The 15,596-nt window shown below is 31.4% G+C and overlaps 1 protein-coding gene across 5 annotated transcripts in view; it reads right to left on the bottom strand.

Moving 5' to 3' along the window:
• LOC143222195 (ras-related C3 botulinum toxin substrate 1-like) overlaps positions 1-15,596 on the bottom strand; it is a 59,966-nt gene extending 44,370 nt beyond the window's left edge. Inside the window, exons 1-3 of one of the 5 annotated variants that reach the window (XM_076448300.1) lie at positions 15,425-15,569; positions 14,995-15,046; positions 5,599-5,637 (exon numbers count right to left, since the gene is read on the bottom strand). The gene's annotated coding sequence lies outside the window, so the exon portion shown is untranslated. Of the gene's footprint in view, positions 1-5,598; positions 5,638-6,046; positions 6,159-14,994; positions 15,047-15,420 lie in introns of all 5 variants that reach the window. The other 4 variants (XM_076448299.1, XM_076448297.1, XM_076448298.1 and 1 more) reach the window with 4 other exon arrangements.

Raw genomic sequence — 15,596 nt, 5'->3', positions numbered from 1 at the left:
CAACTAGGCTATCTGTGCCATACAACTGGTAAAAAAATTAAAATTAAAGTAGAATTATTAAAATTTGTAAAAAGGAATAATTTTAAACCAATACTTAAATAGCATTAAAAGAACCAATGGCCTTCAAAAAATTAACATTTGTAAGGTGAAGTGTCACCATTGCTGGTGGCACTGTTCAGCATTAGGGGTAAACCTGTGGACAAAACATGTTTAAAATCTTGCCATTGTTCAAAGTCAATGACTACATGACAGTAAAATGTGAACTATTGTAATTTAAGTGTCACACGGTCTGAGAAAAAAGAAAACTGTGACCAATGCATAGTTTAGTAAGGACAAGTTCCTCCTTTTGATTCATATGGAAACAAGATTTCCAAGGTCCAACAGAAGGTTTTATCTGGAAAAGCTTGTTGTCATGCTGCTCACTCCAAGATGATTGCTAACTGGCATGGAGCTGAGCCTTAATTACAGGACCATAGCCCATGTATCATACAGGCAAGGCAGTGATAGCACTGGAACAAACAGACTTAGTTGAAGTGTCAGTGGGCTCATTCCAATGAATACCAATGTGGCCTCGTATCCAGAAGTAGATATTAAAGAAAAATGGGTCAGTCAGTTTTGAATATCAGCAAAAACAGTGCAAGAACTACTTTGAAGCAATTTCAGGGTTATTGGATAGCTAAGCAAGTCGGTATAAGGAATACAATTCAAGTACTGCTTAGTTTTTATGTGATTCAGAGCAAAAGAAATGGCATATAATTTGGTAATGAACAAAGAAACTGTAGAGGGGATTCTGTGTGCAACTACCAAATCACAACAAACGATGGCAAAGCCAAAAGAGTCACTGATTTTGAATCATCCATATAAATAAGAATGGTTAAAAAGATGTTTGCCAACTAGAAGATACTACTTCCAATTGGGAGTATCCAGCTTTCTCAGACAACTCAAAGAAAGGTCACATTTAGGAACGGTAATAAGCCATGGTGGGATGGGATGACCAGTGAATACAGCATTGTCATCCATGTATAAACCCAATTCATCCAACTGTGCCTGGATATGAAGGCCAAAAGGAACAATGGAAGACGGTCTGTTCAGAAAAAGGACGGCCCACTAGAGAAGGAATACAACCCACGGTGTGATTCTGTGGTAAGGATCGAAGTTTTGAAGCATAGAGTAAAGACAGTTGCAAAGGGCAGAGGTGTAGAGGAAAGGTTCATGAGACTGTGTAAAAACCCCCATGCAAAGCTGAAGCCCCCGATGATGAATGGGGTCCAGTATCTTCAAGGCCAAGGTCTTGACAGAGTCACAGACCAGAGACTCATCATCCAGTTTTGATCATATGAGAGCATGATAGCTCTTTAACACAGAATATCAATCAGCTCCCCAAGAGGTGGAAGAGAGAACACAAAGGATGTTCAGTACCCTAGTACAATTCACTCATAGGTGTTTGATATGTGGTATAAAGGTCAATTTACAGTCAAGGATAAGCCCCAAAGACTTTTGTCTCAGGTATGGCAGGAAGTACAACTTTACCAACGCGGAGTTCAGTATCAGAATGAAAATGCCGTTTGTAGAAAAGGTGCATGAAAAAGGTTTAGAGAGAGAAAAGGTAAAACTATTTGGTGTGGTCTACTGACACAAGATGTGTAAACCATTGACACAAAGAGCCCATTTGCAATGGTACGAGGAAGTTGTTCAGTGATGGCAGTAATCTTTATACTGAAACATGTGACACTCAAACACAGCCCTGAGAGACTCCAAGTTCCTGTAGGAAAGAATGGGAAAGTGTTAACCCCACATGAACTTGGAATTGCCAGCCCTATTAAAAATTTGTTAATAAAAATGGGCAAACAGCCATGCAACCCATGAATTAGCATAAGCCTTCTCAAGGTCAAAGAATACTGACATAAGATATTGTCGCTTGAGAAAGGCTTCACTGACACGATATACGGCAAGAAATGCCAAAACACTGATACAAGGCCTCTCAGCCACATACCAAAAATCACAAATCTTCCATATGATCAGAAAGACCAATGGCATACATAAAAATACTTGCATATGGAGAGCAACACTAAATGAGAATAGCTATTCATGTGAGTGAAAGCAATTTACTGTATTGGAAAACATTTAACCAGTCATTATCCGTAAAATTAGTACTCAATAATAATAATTGAAACAATACACCTGTTTTTATCAGGAACCTATCTAATTTGTCTGTATATTCCAACCAATGTCAATGACCAGATAACCTCTGCAAAAAATGCTAAGAAGTGTTCTCTACCTTTTTTTCTTCAAAAAACAAAAAAAAAGAAAGAAATTTTTACACTTTTGTCAATCCAACTAATTTCTGTTTGCAGCCAGCTTAAGAAACAAAAATTTCCTTCACATCTTATTTGGATGATACAAAATATGTCTAAACTAAAAACTTTCTAATTGGAATGTAATCAAAATTTGGTAAAACAGTGTATTTAAAATCATAAAAATAAAATATTCTTTGCTGCAAAGACTTCTAGCACAAAAGAAATTTTTAACTTCATCAATTTAAGTAATTAATCTGTTAGTCTCCTATCTTGCAAAACTCAAAACATGATTTCACAAGGTCAATTTTCATTCTCTTTATTTAAACTAAGTAGTCCATAACAATTACTTAGTATTTCTTCATTTTTACCCATGATGAAATTTAGATCACTTAATATCTTTATAAAGTAATTATTTTCACACGAGAGGTTTCAATTTTTCTTTTTTACACAAATTATGTCGGAAATACCACACATATTTTCAAAATTTTGCCTACTAACTAACTACATTATAAAAATTTATGTAACATTTAAAAGTTTTCAACAGTATGAGCCTTACCTACATACTTAACATTGTAAGCAATGTTCAATAATTTAATACACAAAAGTACTTGTCTAACTAACTGACACAACAAATCCTAAGGGTAGAAGTTTTCCAATCAAAATCTGCAATACTAAGAAAACTTTTAGATTTTCAAAAAAATATGATAAATCATCATTTCTTAACAGTTATTTCCAAATAAATTATTACCCATTCATCACTACCCTCTGATTTTTACCATTTATTTTTCACCATTTTTACTAATTCCTTAAAAATATCACTTTCTAATTAGCATTTTATATCAAAGTTAAGACTTAAATGTCTTAATTTTGATATAAAAATTTAATTACAAAGTATTTAACATCAATTAACTGCCAACATCTAAAAATATGAAAAACTCGCATAAAAATTTGAAGTGTAAGGTATATATATATACACATTACTGTTTGTGTATTATCAGTTTTTATAATGTTTTTCAAAATACTTATGACAATAAGTTCAAGCAATTCATTTATGATGGGAGAAAATCTATCCAGCACATGTACAATAAGCTTATAAGTTTCAAGGTCTTCTCTCAATCACCTTTTCTTTCAAATATGCATTATAAGTAGTCCTACAGTTAGTTTGAATTTTTTCAGTGTCTACTGATGTACATCTATAAAAATTCCAATCATATTATATGTTGAAGTTCTCTGAAGATTTCAAAAATTTTACAAATGCCTTTCCCATTGAATAATAATAACAAAGGTTTCCCTATCTCTAAACACAGCAGCCAAATTAGGAATCTTATGCTCTCTTTCAATAGTAAAGTCACATTAAAATGACTATTCTTTTGTGTGCCTTTTATCAGTAAACATGTTTACATTTCAATATCTTAAAGTATCAGTTAATTTCACTAAAATATAAAAACACTTTATTCATAGTCCCTCTTAGGCTTGGTAATAGCTTTGTTGAACTATTTAAGTAATAATAAACATTTTCCATTTCACCAGTAAGTTTTATTTAGAAATGTCACTTCTCTAATCCTTACTTGAGAATTCTCAAGAGATTAGACAGTGGAATTAATAAGCCTCATACTTTTATTGGATTTTATATAATACTCATGACAGAAATTATGCACAAGTCTGTATACCTTAATGATAAGATATTTCTACCCCATAAATTAACTATGTGCGCAGCATATAGTTAAAGTCAGATTAGATGCATTAGGCATAACTTTGGTAGTTTCTGTAAATTATTTATTACCATGTTAAGTTACTTTGAAATTATACTGTGATGGCTATTAAATGATCTTCATAGGTCACAAGTTGTTGTAAAGGAGGATTATATTAAAATTTGCACATACTAATGCCAAGCTTTTAAGGGTAAAGGGAAAAATAAATAGGCACAAAGCAATACTACTATCATTAAAAATACTGGTTACAGAACTGGGCAATTAGTGGAATTTAACAATCAACTAATCACCGAGTTCATTAATTGATTATTCTCATGGCAACTGATTAGCTAGAATAATAAAAAATATTAATAATTAGAAACACAAATTTTAATAAGCAGTTTATATTGAATTTTAGGTCTCACTTGGAACACTGTTGTATACCTCTTAGTCTTCTTTTCTTAGAAATGATACTGAGTTATTCAAAAGGGTTCAGAGAAGAGCTACGAAGAAGATTACAAAGTGGAACGAACATTTTACAGGGATAAATTAAAATTGTTTATTTTGAAGTTTACAAGATTACTTCAAGGACTCAAAGAAGTAATGCCTTTGATTTCTTTACAATAGGTTCTGCATGTAATAAGACAAAAACAAATCATTCCTTAAAGTCAGTTACCCTGACTGAATTCAGTCTGTCTTTTCCAAGTGTTAAATATATCCTTTTGTCCCATTATTTTCAGAATTCTGCACAAAGAAATTAGCAGCCTTTATCTTATTGATCCTCAAGATAATTTTTGTAAAATCACCTCTTACCTTTGTTTTCTTAAGAGGCTGGGCAGCTGGTTAGTGGAATTTGATAACCAAACAGTCACTGAGCACATTAGTCAGTTATTGTCACATAAGACTTCCAAAGTTGGAATAATGAAAAATAATAACAACACTATATTTGATTAGTTGATTATTCTCATGAGTTGTGACACTAGCCAATTAAGTTAAACATCCTTGATTTAACCCTTTTGTAAAGAGCTCAGTTTATCAACACATTTGCACATGTTAAGTATTTCCATTATAACTTTTGATATACAAACTTTGGTAGACTTTTGGCAAAGATTACAAATATTTTGTATACAAAAAATCAGATATCATATCACAAAACATTTTTTCTAAAGATTTATTTGTGAAAATAGAGCCTGTTTTGTGCAAAGTAATTTGATGTTATGTTTAAAAACTTTTCTTTGTTCCAAAAATCTCAAATATTACTTGTGTAACATCTACAACCTCCTAAGTGCATTTCAAATGTTGTTTTTAGTGAGACTTAATATGTTATGTGGGGTTTGTCCCTTAACCAACCTTCTAACCATCATAAAAAAGGTTAAAATATATATATATATATATTATGCTTTTTTCTTGCTAAAATGGTTAAATATTATAAGACAAAAATAAAAATGTTTAGTCTAAGCAGCTAAAGTGCCATAATGCTATATAATTATATATATATTTTTTATTTGTTATTATATCAAACTTCCAGTCATGCCTAGCTAGCATTACATAACTTGCATTGACATGGTGCACATGCATATAGGTCATGTATTCAGTAACATAAAACTGACCTTTAGTCTTCTCTGTCTTGGCCGTAGTGGACTAATATTCTGTAATTAATATACAGTCACATTTCAATTATTATACATTATATATGTAGATTATTACTATTTAAAAATAAATTATTAAATTTATTTTTCTTAGAATAATTAGCAATACAAAAAGAAGTAAAAGAAACAATTATCTCTCCTCACTACAACCTTTGTACTCAGTTGATGCTAGAAACAAGTTGCTAAGCCTTTTAAAATTTTGTGTGTGAAAAATATCAATTTTTTTTTACATTTTACATACAGTTGAATAACCAAAAAATTATAAATTACTATATTAGTATCACAGAGTTTCACTATAATTTACTAAGCTTCATAACTTAGATGTATTTAAATTTTAAAAAAATATGAAACTTCAAGCAGACTGAAGACAAAACCATGAAACTTTAAGCAGACTGAAGACTAAACTTACCTCCTTGAAATCTTGCACTGAAATGATGTGGTAGCTTTTTCAAAGATTAAAATGGCTGAGAAAACCACTGAGGACATTTTAAGCTTTTGATTGGTTTTTCACATGTTATATACTGTAGTAAAAGTATATAAAGGGATTATTTTGCTTCAGTACCTAAGTGACATCTCAACAAAATAAAAAGATATGAGGTTCTTATTTTGTATTCATGCTTCTCAATATTAGTAAGTTGAGTTCCCCCTTTGTACAAAACTATACACTCAGTATTTTGACACCACAAACATCTAATTTTAAACAGAATTGCATTCAACATACTACATGACTCACTAAAATCAATATTTAGATGTGTTCTTTTAATATTTACTTTTAAATTTAGCAATTAACTAATATATAATATTAAAGTTTGAAATACAATCTACAATTTGATTCCAAACTTACTGACATAAATTCATAAAATAGCAGTTCAATAAAATTCTGAATGCAAGTCAACAAACACGATTACATGGCCTTTGACTTGTGACCTGTTGCAAAAAAGTATTAATCAAAAATAATGATGAGAAATCATGATAACAATATTTTGATTACTTGGACAGCTGGGGTAATGTAAACAGTAATAACAGAAAAACTTTAATTTTGACCAATTGATTATTTTCATGTATTTAATCGATTAAACCACAGTTTCAATTAATCTATTTATGAGACACTTAGTGACATAATTGATGTTCATACTTTATTATATTGATTAATTGCCTAGCTATAATCACTACAAGACAAATCTTCCATCTCCTACTAGTTTTCCTCAGATCCATACCAATCAGTCACTATTATTTTCAGATAAGAATAGGAAACTGTAAACACTGTTCTACCTGAAGCCTGATCAGTGATCTGTAGAGCACTATTTCTTTTGGCTTATCATCATTACACCCATAAATACACCATAAAATTCTATTTACTCTACTACTAACAGCAAAGAACTATTTTGAGACTTATGTGACTATTCCATCACTAACCAAAGACCTTTTCTTCACTGATGCTATTGATGGGGTTTCCACCTACATAAAACATGTAAGCTAACTTACAATAACACCAATGCATTAACTTGCACATACTACAATTACATCATTTGTCAAAAACTTTTCCAATTTATCCATTAATCTAAGTCATTCTATAACATCTCAATACAGCCTAAAATATTAGAGTTTGATGTTATCAGCAAACTACTAATTTATGATGATGAGAATCCCACTTAAAAGTAAATATGTATTCTAAAGAGGGGTCGTATGGGTATTAAAACTTTAATTAAAATACAGAGCAACATTTCAACCTTCTTGGGTCATCTCCATGTTAGCAAAGATAATTTGTAACTGACCATTGTTGGGCACGTCTTAGGGTCAAGTCCCTAATATTCACTACAGAATTGTTACTACTCAGACAGTAATGAATAACTTTTAATGCTTTCAATTGTTTTTGGTTACAGAGCTATCAATAGAATATCAGACCATTCTTGCCCCACTCATCTGTCCCATTCTCTCTTTCAGGGTTTGTTCACAGTGCTCTCTTATGTTTAACTATATATTGCATATAACAGATATAGTGTCAAGGTTTTTACCTATCAAATGGCATATTGTGTAATGCTGTGTTCTGAACAGATAACTGTCAAGTTCACTCAGTGTACAAGCAATGTTCTAGTGAGAAACTTAATCATTAATTTGGATAAATTTGTAATGGCTCTTATTGCATAACTGGATTACCAGAAAACCTGCAAAAGGTAGGAGAAATTGTTAATGATTGGCATGTTATTGGTTTGCATTCTTTGGTGCATTATTTAATTAAATAAAAATTATTCAATGCATTACAACCAAGAGTATATATAAAAAAAAAAGTAGGCTTCAATGTCCTTCACCAATAGACAGCAACAAAGAAGATTGGGTTAGTATTTCATGTTTATTTTTTATTTAATATTATAAAAGTAAATCAAATGCAACAGCAGGGATCTTTGTTACTTAAGATCAGATCAGGTAAAACAAATAATATCATAAAATATATTTCATGAGGCAAGTACATGAGCAGGTAATTGGTGATGTAATTTAATAGTTTAATGTCAGCTGCACATGCTCCAAATATTTTACAATTTATAATAGCATAGAGAGTAATTAGACACAGTTCAAAGGGCAATCAAATGGACAGTAAAACAACAAAATTTAATCATAAATAGATGTATACTGTTGTGAGCTTAAAGAAAGAATCTTAGAAAGATTTAAAATGTAGGAAGAGTTCTGTTGGACTAAAAAGTAGTGACTTTAGTTATAATGAATTTACTCTGTTTAGCAACAAATTTCAGCCCTTGGCTTCTGTAAACAAGTTACTGGAAGGGTGTGTGTGTTGTTCTTATAGCAAAGCCACATCGTGCTATCTGGTGTGCCCACCGAGGGGAATCAAAACCACTGATTTTAGCATTGTAAATCCGTAAACTTACCACTGTACTGATGATTATGAGATAAGGCTATTAAATTTTTTCTTCAGTTTTACTAATGACAATTTAAGTAGTATGCCACATCTTGAACAACTGATAATAGAAATGAGATAAAACAAGATGACAGCATTAATTCTAAGAAAAATAAGAAAAAATTGAGAAATTTAAAAACATTAAGTCTCCTGGGCCAGATAGTTTTTCTCTAAGGATTTTGGAGGATAAAGATTGTACATGTAAGCCACTTACTATTACTTTTTCAATCTTTGAATAGTTAGCAGGCACCAGAAGATTGGAAGCTAGCTCATGTAAGGGAGATAATTAAAATTGTCCCAGTAATTATAGACCCATTACTCTTGCATCAGTTGTGGGAAAGATTTTGGAAAGTCTATTAAAAGATGACTTACAAAATCATTTAACAAAGTTTAAAATTTATTGGACAGACAGCCTTACAAATCTTTTGGCATTCTTAGAAAAGGTTACTGCTTATATCGATGAGGGTAAAGACTTGGTGGATCTGGATTTTCAGAAAACATTTGACAAGATGCCCAATAAAAGACTTGTAAAACAAAAAATTGACTTTATAAGTCTGGGGAATAAATTAACAAATTGGATGAAAGAGTGGCTGGATAGAAGAAAGCATAAGGTTACTGTAAATAGTATTCAGTTCAATTTGGATTAATGTCACAAGTGGGGTACCTCAGGGCTCAGTCTTACGACCTTTCTTTTTGATTTACATCATGATATATGTGAAAAAATAGTCAATATATTATTTAAATATACAGATGATATTAAAGTCTTGGGTGTTGCTATCTACATAAAGAATGTTTCTGCTTAACAAAGGAATTTAGATCAGTTATTGAGTTGGGTAAATAAATTCAAAATAATACATGTGGATTATCATAATTTGAATTATGTGTATGATATAGATAAAAATAACCTCACCAGTGTCATGAAAGAAAGCAACCTTGTTGTTATAACCAAACAGTTTTTAACACATTGGCTCACACATGACCCACCAGTGAGTTGTGCTCTATTTTCTTTTCAAAGTGCTACCTCTTGGCTGGAATACAACGGCTACATATACACTCTTCCTGAAAATAGTAATTGTAAAAAGACTAGTGGGACTCTGGAAACTATCAGCAAAATAGGCTCGGGAGCAAACGTGGTAAAGCCATCCAACAAGTGTGCTGTCGCTAGTGGTAAGGCAAATAGGATTTTAGGTTGTATCAATAAAAATATTCAATACAAGTCCAAGGTTATCATTTCATTGTAGAGGTCACTAGTTAGGCCATGTTCAAAATATTGTGTTCAGTCTTGGGCTCTTTACCTTAAAAAAGACACTGAATTATTGGAAAGGATTACTAGGATGGCACCTGGGATGAAAGGGTTGTCATATGAAAAGAGGCTAAAATCTCTCAAATTGTTTTTTTCTTGAAAAAAGAAGAGTTAGGGTGTTTTTTTTCTTGTTACCAGGTCTGTTAAACTGACCAATCTCATTTTATGTTAGAACAGAGAAAATAAACAAAATTTAAAATTTTACTCAAAAAATCTTTAAAATGCATTTAGGAGGTTTTAGGGATTGCACAAAAGGAAATTTGAGACTTTTGAAAGGAAAAATGTTTTTTAATCTTTAACATAAAAATTACTTTGCATATGGCCTATTCAAAACAAACCCTCAGTACTTCATGATGAGAAAACCCACTGGTAGAGAAAAATATATTTATAAAAACAATTGGTATGGATAGAGAAAGCTCTATGTAGAGGAGCAAACAACGTTTTGACCTTCTTCAGTCATCATCAGGTTCACAAATACTCAGTACATTAATGAATAAATCTTAGTTTACTGAATATAATTCAGTAAAAAATATAACTTTGTATTTGACTTATGATGTTGACAAAAAGACTGCCAAATTTTGTGAAGATATATCCACTATAGTGAAAATTAGAATTATTAAATCTATAGACTTTAAACAAGTATAAAGATGTCATGTAATCGGCAAAACTGACGAAGCTCAGATTAAAAGTTAATACTGTAACTTGTGTACATTTTTTTCTTTAGTTTATTTATGGCTAAAGTTCACTGTTCCATCAATAAATAAACTTATAATGTTATTCTACAACCTTATGTTAGACCTTTTAAATTTTAAAACTTTGATAAGCTTTTAATAAATTGTTGTATAAAATATCTCATTAACACACACTTGCATTCACCTTTTGTTTACAGCCATTGAAATGAAGATAGTAAGGTACACGTGCATTTTCAGGGCAGAGGAAAACTGACCATTATTATAAGACTTTTGCAACCTTCTGTAGTTGGAATCCCGAAATGCATGTTTTACTAGTGTACTGATACTCAACTGTAACAAATTTCAAGATATTCTTTCTGATAATGTATTGCAACTAGCAAATTTTTTTCAGTGTCTAAATCTTACTAAAAAAACACTAACACTAATGAGCAGTTTACTAGCATTACATCTGTTAGATTTTTATTTCATTTGATGATGTAACAATGAACAAACATTAAATTGTTAGTAACACAACTTCAACTAATAGTAATACCACTTAAAGACCTACTGCCAGATTGTCCAAATAATAAATAATAAACTATTACTAAGTAGATTAATTATTCCATAACTATAATTCTCATATAATTATGTTGTATGTACTAAGAAATAAGGAACTAATTTTAATTTAATATACAAACTAGTATGGAAGGGTGAATAATTTTCTTCATTTTCCATTCAACCCAACAGAAGGTAAAAGTAACTTCCACCAAAAAAACACTCTATGTAGCCCCTTCATCACTTTTAGAATGATGGTCACCTTGACAACCCTACTGCTATTATTAAAATCCTGCACTCTGCATAATGCTCTAATAAATACATATTTGAGAAAGACATTCATTGAACAATGGATTTGAAAGGTCTGTGAGCCTCAATGAAGAATTTTATGATTCAAATGTTGATTATTCTAATGTAACTTCATTATTCCTATAACTAAAGGCATTATCTTCCATAATAAAATGCATTATTTTGCATCTGTATTTGTAATATCATTCACAAGGTGAAAACAAGCAATTTGATATTGTCTTTGACAAGAAATTTAGTAAAGATGTGAATTATGTTGAAATATCTCATTAAAATATGGAATTTTCTTAGATAATATTCAGTTAAAAAAAAAGTCAATTATTTGGTTAATTAGTGTACTATACACCACACTTTGTCCATGTGCATTTCCTTTACAAACACAAGTTCTCTAAGTCTTGCATGTTTTTGTATCATATAATACAGTTATCATAAGATAAATAAGGTCGAGATATTTTCCAAAATTAAGGTTACTCAATAATGGTATCATAATTTATACCTTTCTGAAAGGCAAGCCTTCATTCCTCTTACATTTTACACACAACAGAACAGAAGCTCCCTGACAGAATGACTTATACAAGCTTTAAGATTTGAATTGATCCAGCTCTTCCACCCCACCCTCTTGCTAATCCTAATGGAACTCTTCACATATCAGACAACGATGTTCTGGAACCCGTACTAACTGACAGGCACAGTTGGAAAGCTGACAAATGTTTTAACAAATGCACTATTAAGTCATTTCAATGAAAAATTTACATGGATTGATATTCTGTTTGATCACTTTTAACCAGAATCCACAAAACAAGAACAAAAGAGTGTGCACAGACCAACATCACAGAAAGTAATAAGTCCTGATACACCCCTTTCCTAAGCAGCAAAATACTTTCACTGAACTTTCCAAAAATGAGTAATCTTGTGAACTTCTTGTACAATTATTTGATATAAAAAGCTCATTCAAGCCTTCAAAAACGGTCATCACCACCGCATCAAACAAAGATCTATCACATACCCTTATGACTAATTAGGAAAAAAGCAAACATTGGAACAGTGCTGCATGCTTCAAAACTAGACTATGGGAGATTTTGGGCCTACTACCAAATAATGATGTATTTCTATCACTGATTTATTTCTACAAAGTCAAAGAGATATGGATGTGTGAAAGTACAAGGAAGAAGCTGAGATTCTGGTCCATGCTATAAAACAGTCTCTGTCAGCAAATTTCCCAGACCTTACCTGGTTTCCATTGAATAACAGGATGCAATACAACTAGTCTGTTTGCTGGATACAACAAGAAATCAGGGTGAAAAGATTTCAAGAGAAACCTATCATTACTGGCATGCCTTGGAGTATGTGTATTGAGTGAGGAAACTTCTTGATGACAAAAAAACCTTTTGAAATAAAAATGTATCTTAGAAAGGCTGCTATGGGTATTAACACTTTTACTAATAAAGCAGAGAACAACATTTCAACCTTCCTAGGTCATCTTCAGGTTAACAGGTCGAAACGTTGTTCTCTGCTTTATTAGTAAGAGTGAGGAAACATTATCAATTATCAAACAGTTTGTGATATATTTCTACTCTCCATCATCAAACCTAAGATATGTAGATGCACTTCATGCTTGTTTTTCAAACCAAAGCCTACAGAGTCCTTACCTCCAACTCATGGTGTCTTTGTATAGCAAATGTATTGAGTCCAAGATCAAAAAACAATCTAGTGCAAAGCAAATGAATCAGAGCCAGTGAATAAAAAGTTGGATGCAACAGGACTATACGAATCACAGCTCACATGACAAGTATCAATTCCACACACACAGTGAAATTTTACAGTACAAGTGTACACAGAAGACTTGTACTTCCATAATAAATCAACCTATGCAAGCCATGCATCCTGATGTTATGAAAAGGCTTGTTTTAACTCTTGTACTGCTCTAGATGGAAATGATTCAGACCACTATATTGGTACAGATATGTAGATGATACAGTTGCAGGATTCACATCTACAGATCACAAATTTAATTTTTTCAATCACATTAATACTATACATCCCAACATCAACTTCACATGTGAACAAGAAGAAAGCAATCAAATATCATTTCTTAACCTCAAAATTACAAGAACCGATACACAATTTAAAACAGAAATCCACTGAGAAATCACCCATACTGGACTATACATTCCTTGGGACTCAGCACACGAAACAAAACAAAAACTCAACATACTAAGAAACCAAATAAACACAGCCATAAAACTATGCTCACCAGATAAAATTAACGATGAATTAGACAAAATAAAACAATACTTCATCAACATCAATAAGTTTCCTCCACAAACCGTAGAAAACATTATACGCACACACCTAGACAAAAAAGCAAAATCAACCAACTAAAGTAAATACAGCTCACGAATTAAAAAACCACGAAACCATATACTGCTGTATACCATATATTCCTGACATCAGCAAACAAATAACCAACATTTGGCAAAAACTAGTAACAAAATATGACATTCCAGTTAATACCAAATTTATTCAATTACCAGGCACAAAACTGAGGTCTATACTATGTAAAAACTCCACTGACAAACACCACACCAACATTATTCATAAAATACAATGTGATAACTTCCACGACTTCTATATTGGAGAAACCAGATTCAAAGAACATAAAAAGTCACCTTCACACATTTTCGAACACTGTAAATCAAATAAACTCAACATAACCATAGAAAATACTCAAATACTAAATAAAGAAACAAACATAAACAAATGCAAAATTAAAGAAGCCTTACTTATACAACAACTTAAGCCCAAAATAAACCAATTCAAAGGAACACCTTTATACCTATATTAAGAAAAATAATAATAATAAAATAAATAATATAAAATTATATATTCAAATATCTAACACCGCCCTCTACATTCCCGACACTCATTTACACAACCCCTTTCAAACATGTGGTCAGCTTCCAGTCAGTTACCTCTTTCTTTCTTTGTGAACCTGACGATAACCGAAGAAGATCAAAACGTTGTTCGCTCCTCTACATAAAAAATTTTCTCAACCCAAACGAGCCAATTTTACATATATATTTTTCAGACTAATATGGCTGTGTGTAATGACATGACTGAAAACAGTAATAACAACACTGAATGGCAAATGCCAACAGTAAGCACAAAAATATTTTGAGCTAAAAGACCTCAAGAGATAACTGTTACTTTTTCAACATTACCTACTACTTTTGAAAGACATCTTCCCTCAACATTATGAAAAACTTGTACATTTATCTACACTTGGTCATACAGCTAACAATGCTGTAATAACTTCATGTTCATATGCTTTGATAATGTGCATTTAACTGTTTTTCATATATCATAAACATTGAAAAAATGTTATACAAAAATAAAGCCATTTTTCCACCAGATTTTTATAGAAATAGTGTGTAATAGAAATTCTACATTTATCATTAAGAACATTGAGCATCTATTATCCTATCCATATACTGTAGTTTCATTTTTAGAAGCTAAACTATTGACTCGAAATACTCATAAAAAATTGCTCTAAAACATTTACATTACTGTATTGTTGAAAGCAACACAAAAGCATATTTTGGAATACTTGCACTTAATGACTTCTGGTAGACAAACGCACGTGTTTTCAGTGCAACCACTGTCCTAAAATTGATAAGGAAGATACATTGGAGAGTTCGTTAACAGAATATTGAACTTAAATTAATGACCTTTTTTGGAGGCTGCTTCCATATTCACCAGTACTTAACATTTTACTAAGTCAAGTCATTACATTTCACAATTCCTAAGTTTTAAATTCTAAAAAAATAAAAAAATTGAAAGTTTGAAATCCGTGTCCGGTTTAACCATCTCAGTGACATATAAATAAAAACAAGACTAAGCACATTACTATTAGGCCTAACATAGTAACATTTAACAACAGAAACATTGGCCTAAGGTAAAGCACTTTTTTTCCCAGCGAGTAGGATATAAATACTTAAAACTACGTAAAATAAAAATTACTATTTGGATTATTGTACCTACATGAAGTTTAAATAACCTCACTTTTCTATTAACTTTATTGAATTTAAACTTTCTACTAATACTATAACTAATATTTTTCAGTGAATAAAACAACTATATTTAACTCCATTGTAGTCCATTTCTTGTACTCCTTTTTTCATACCCTCTGTTGGCGAGGAATATCAACACTTCT

The sequence above is a fragment of the Tachypleus tridentatus genome, chromosome 8 (genome assembly GCF_004210375.1).
Source record: "Tachypleus tridentatus isolate NWPU-2018 chromosome 8, ASM421037v1, whole genome shotgun sequence".
Classification (NCBI taxonomy): Eukaryota; Metazoa; Arthropoda; class Merostomata; order Xiphosura; family Limulidae; genus Tachypleus; species Tachypleus tridentatus.
This window is presented reverse-complemented; position numbering and strand designations above follow the sequence as displayed.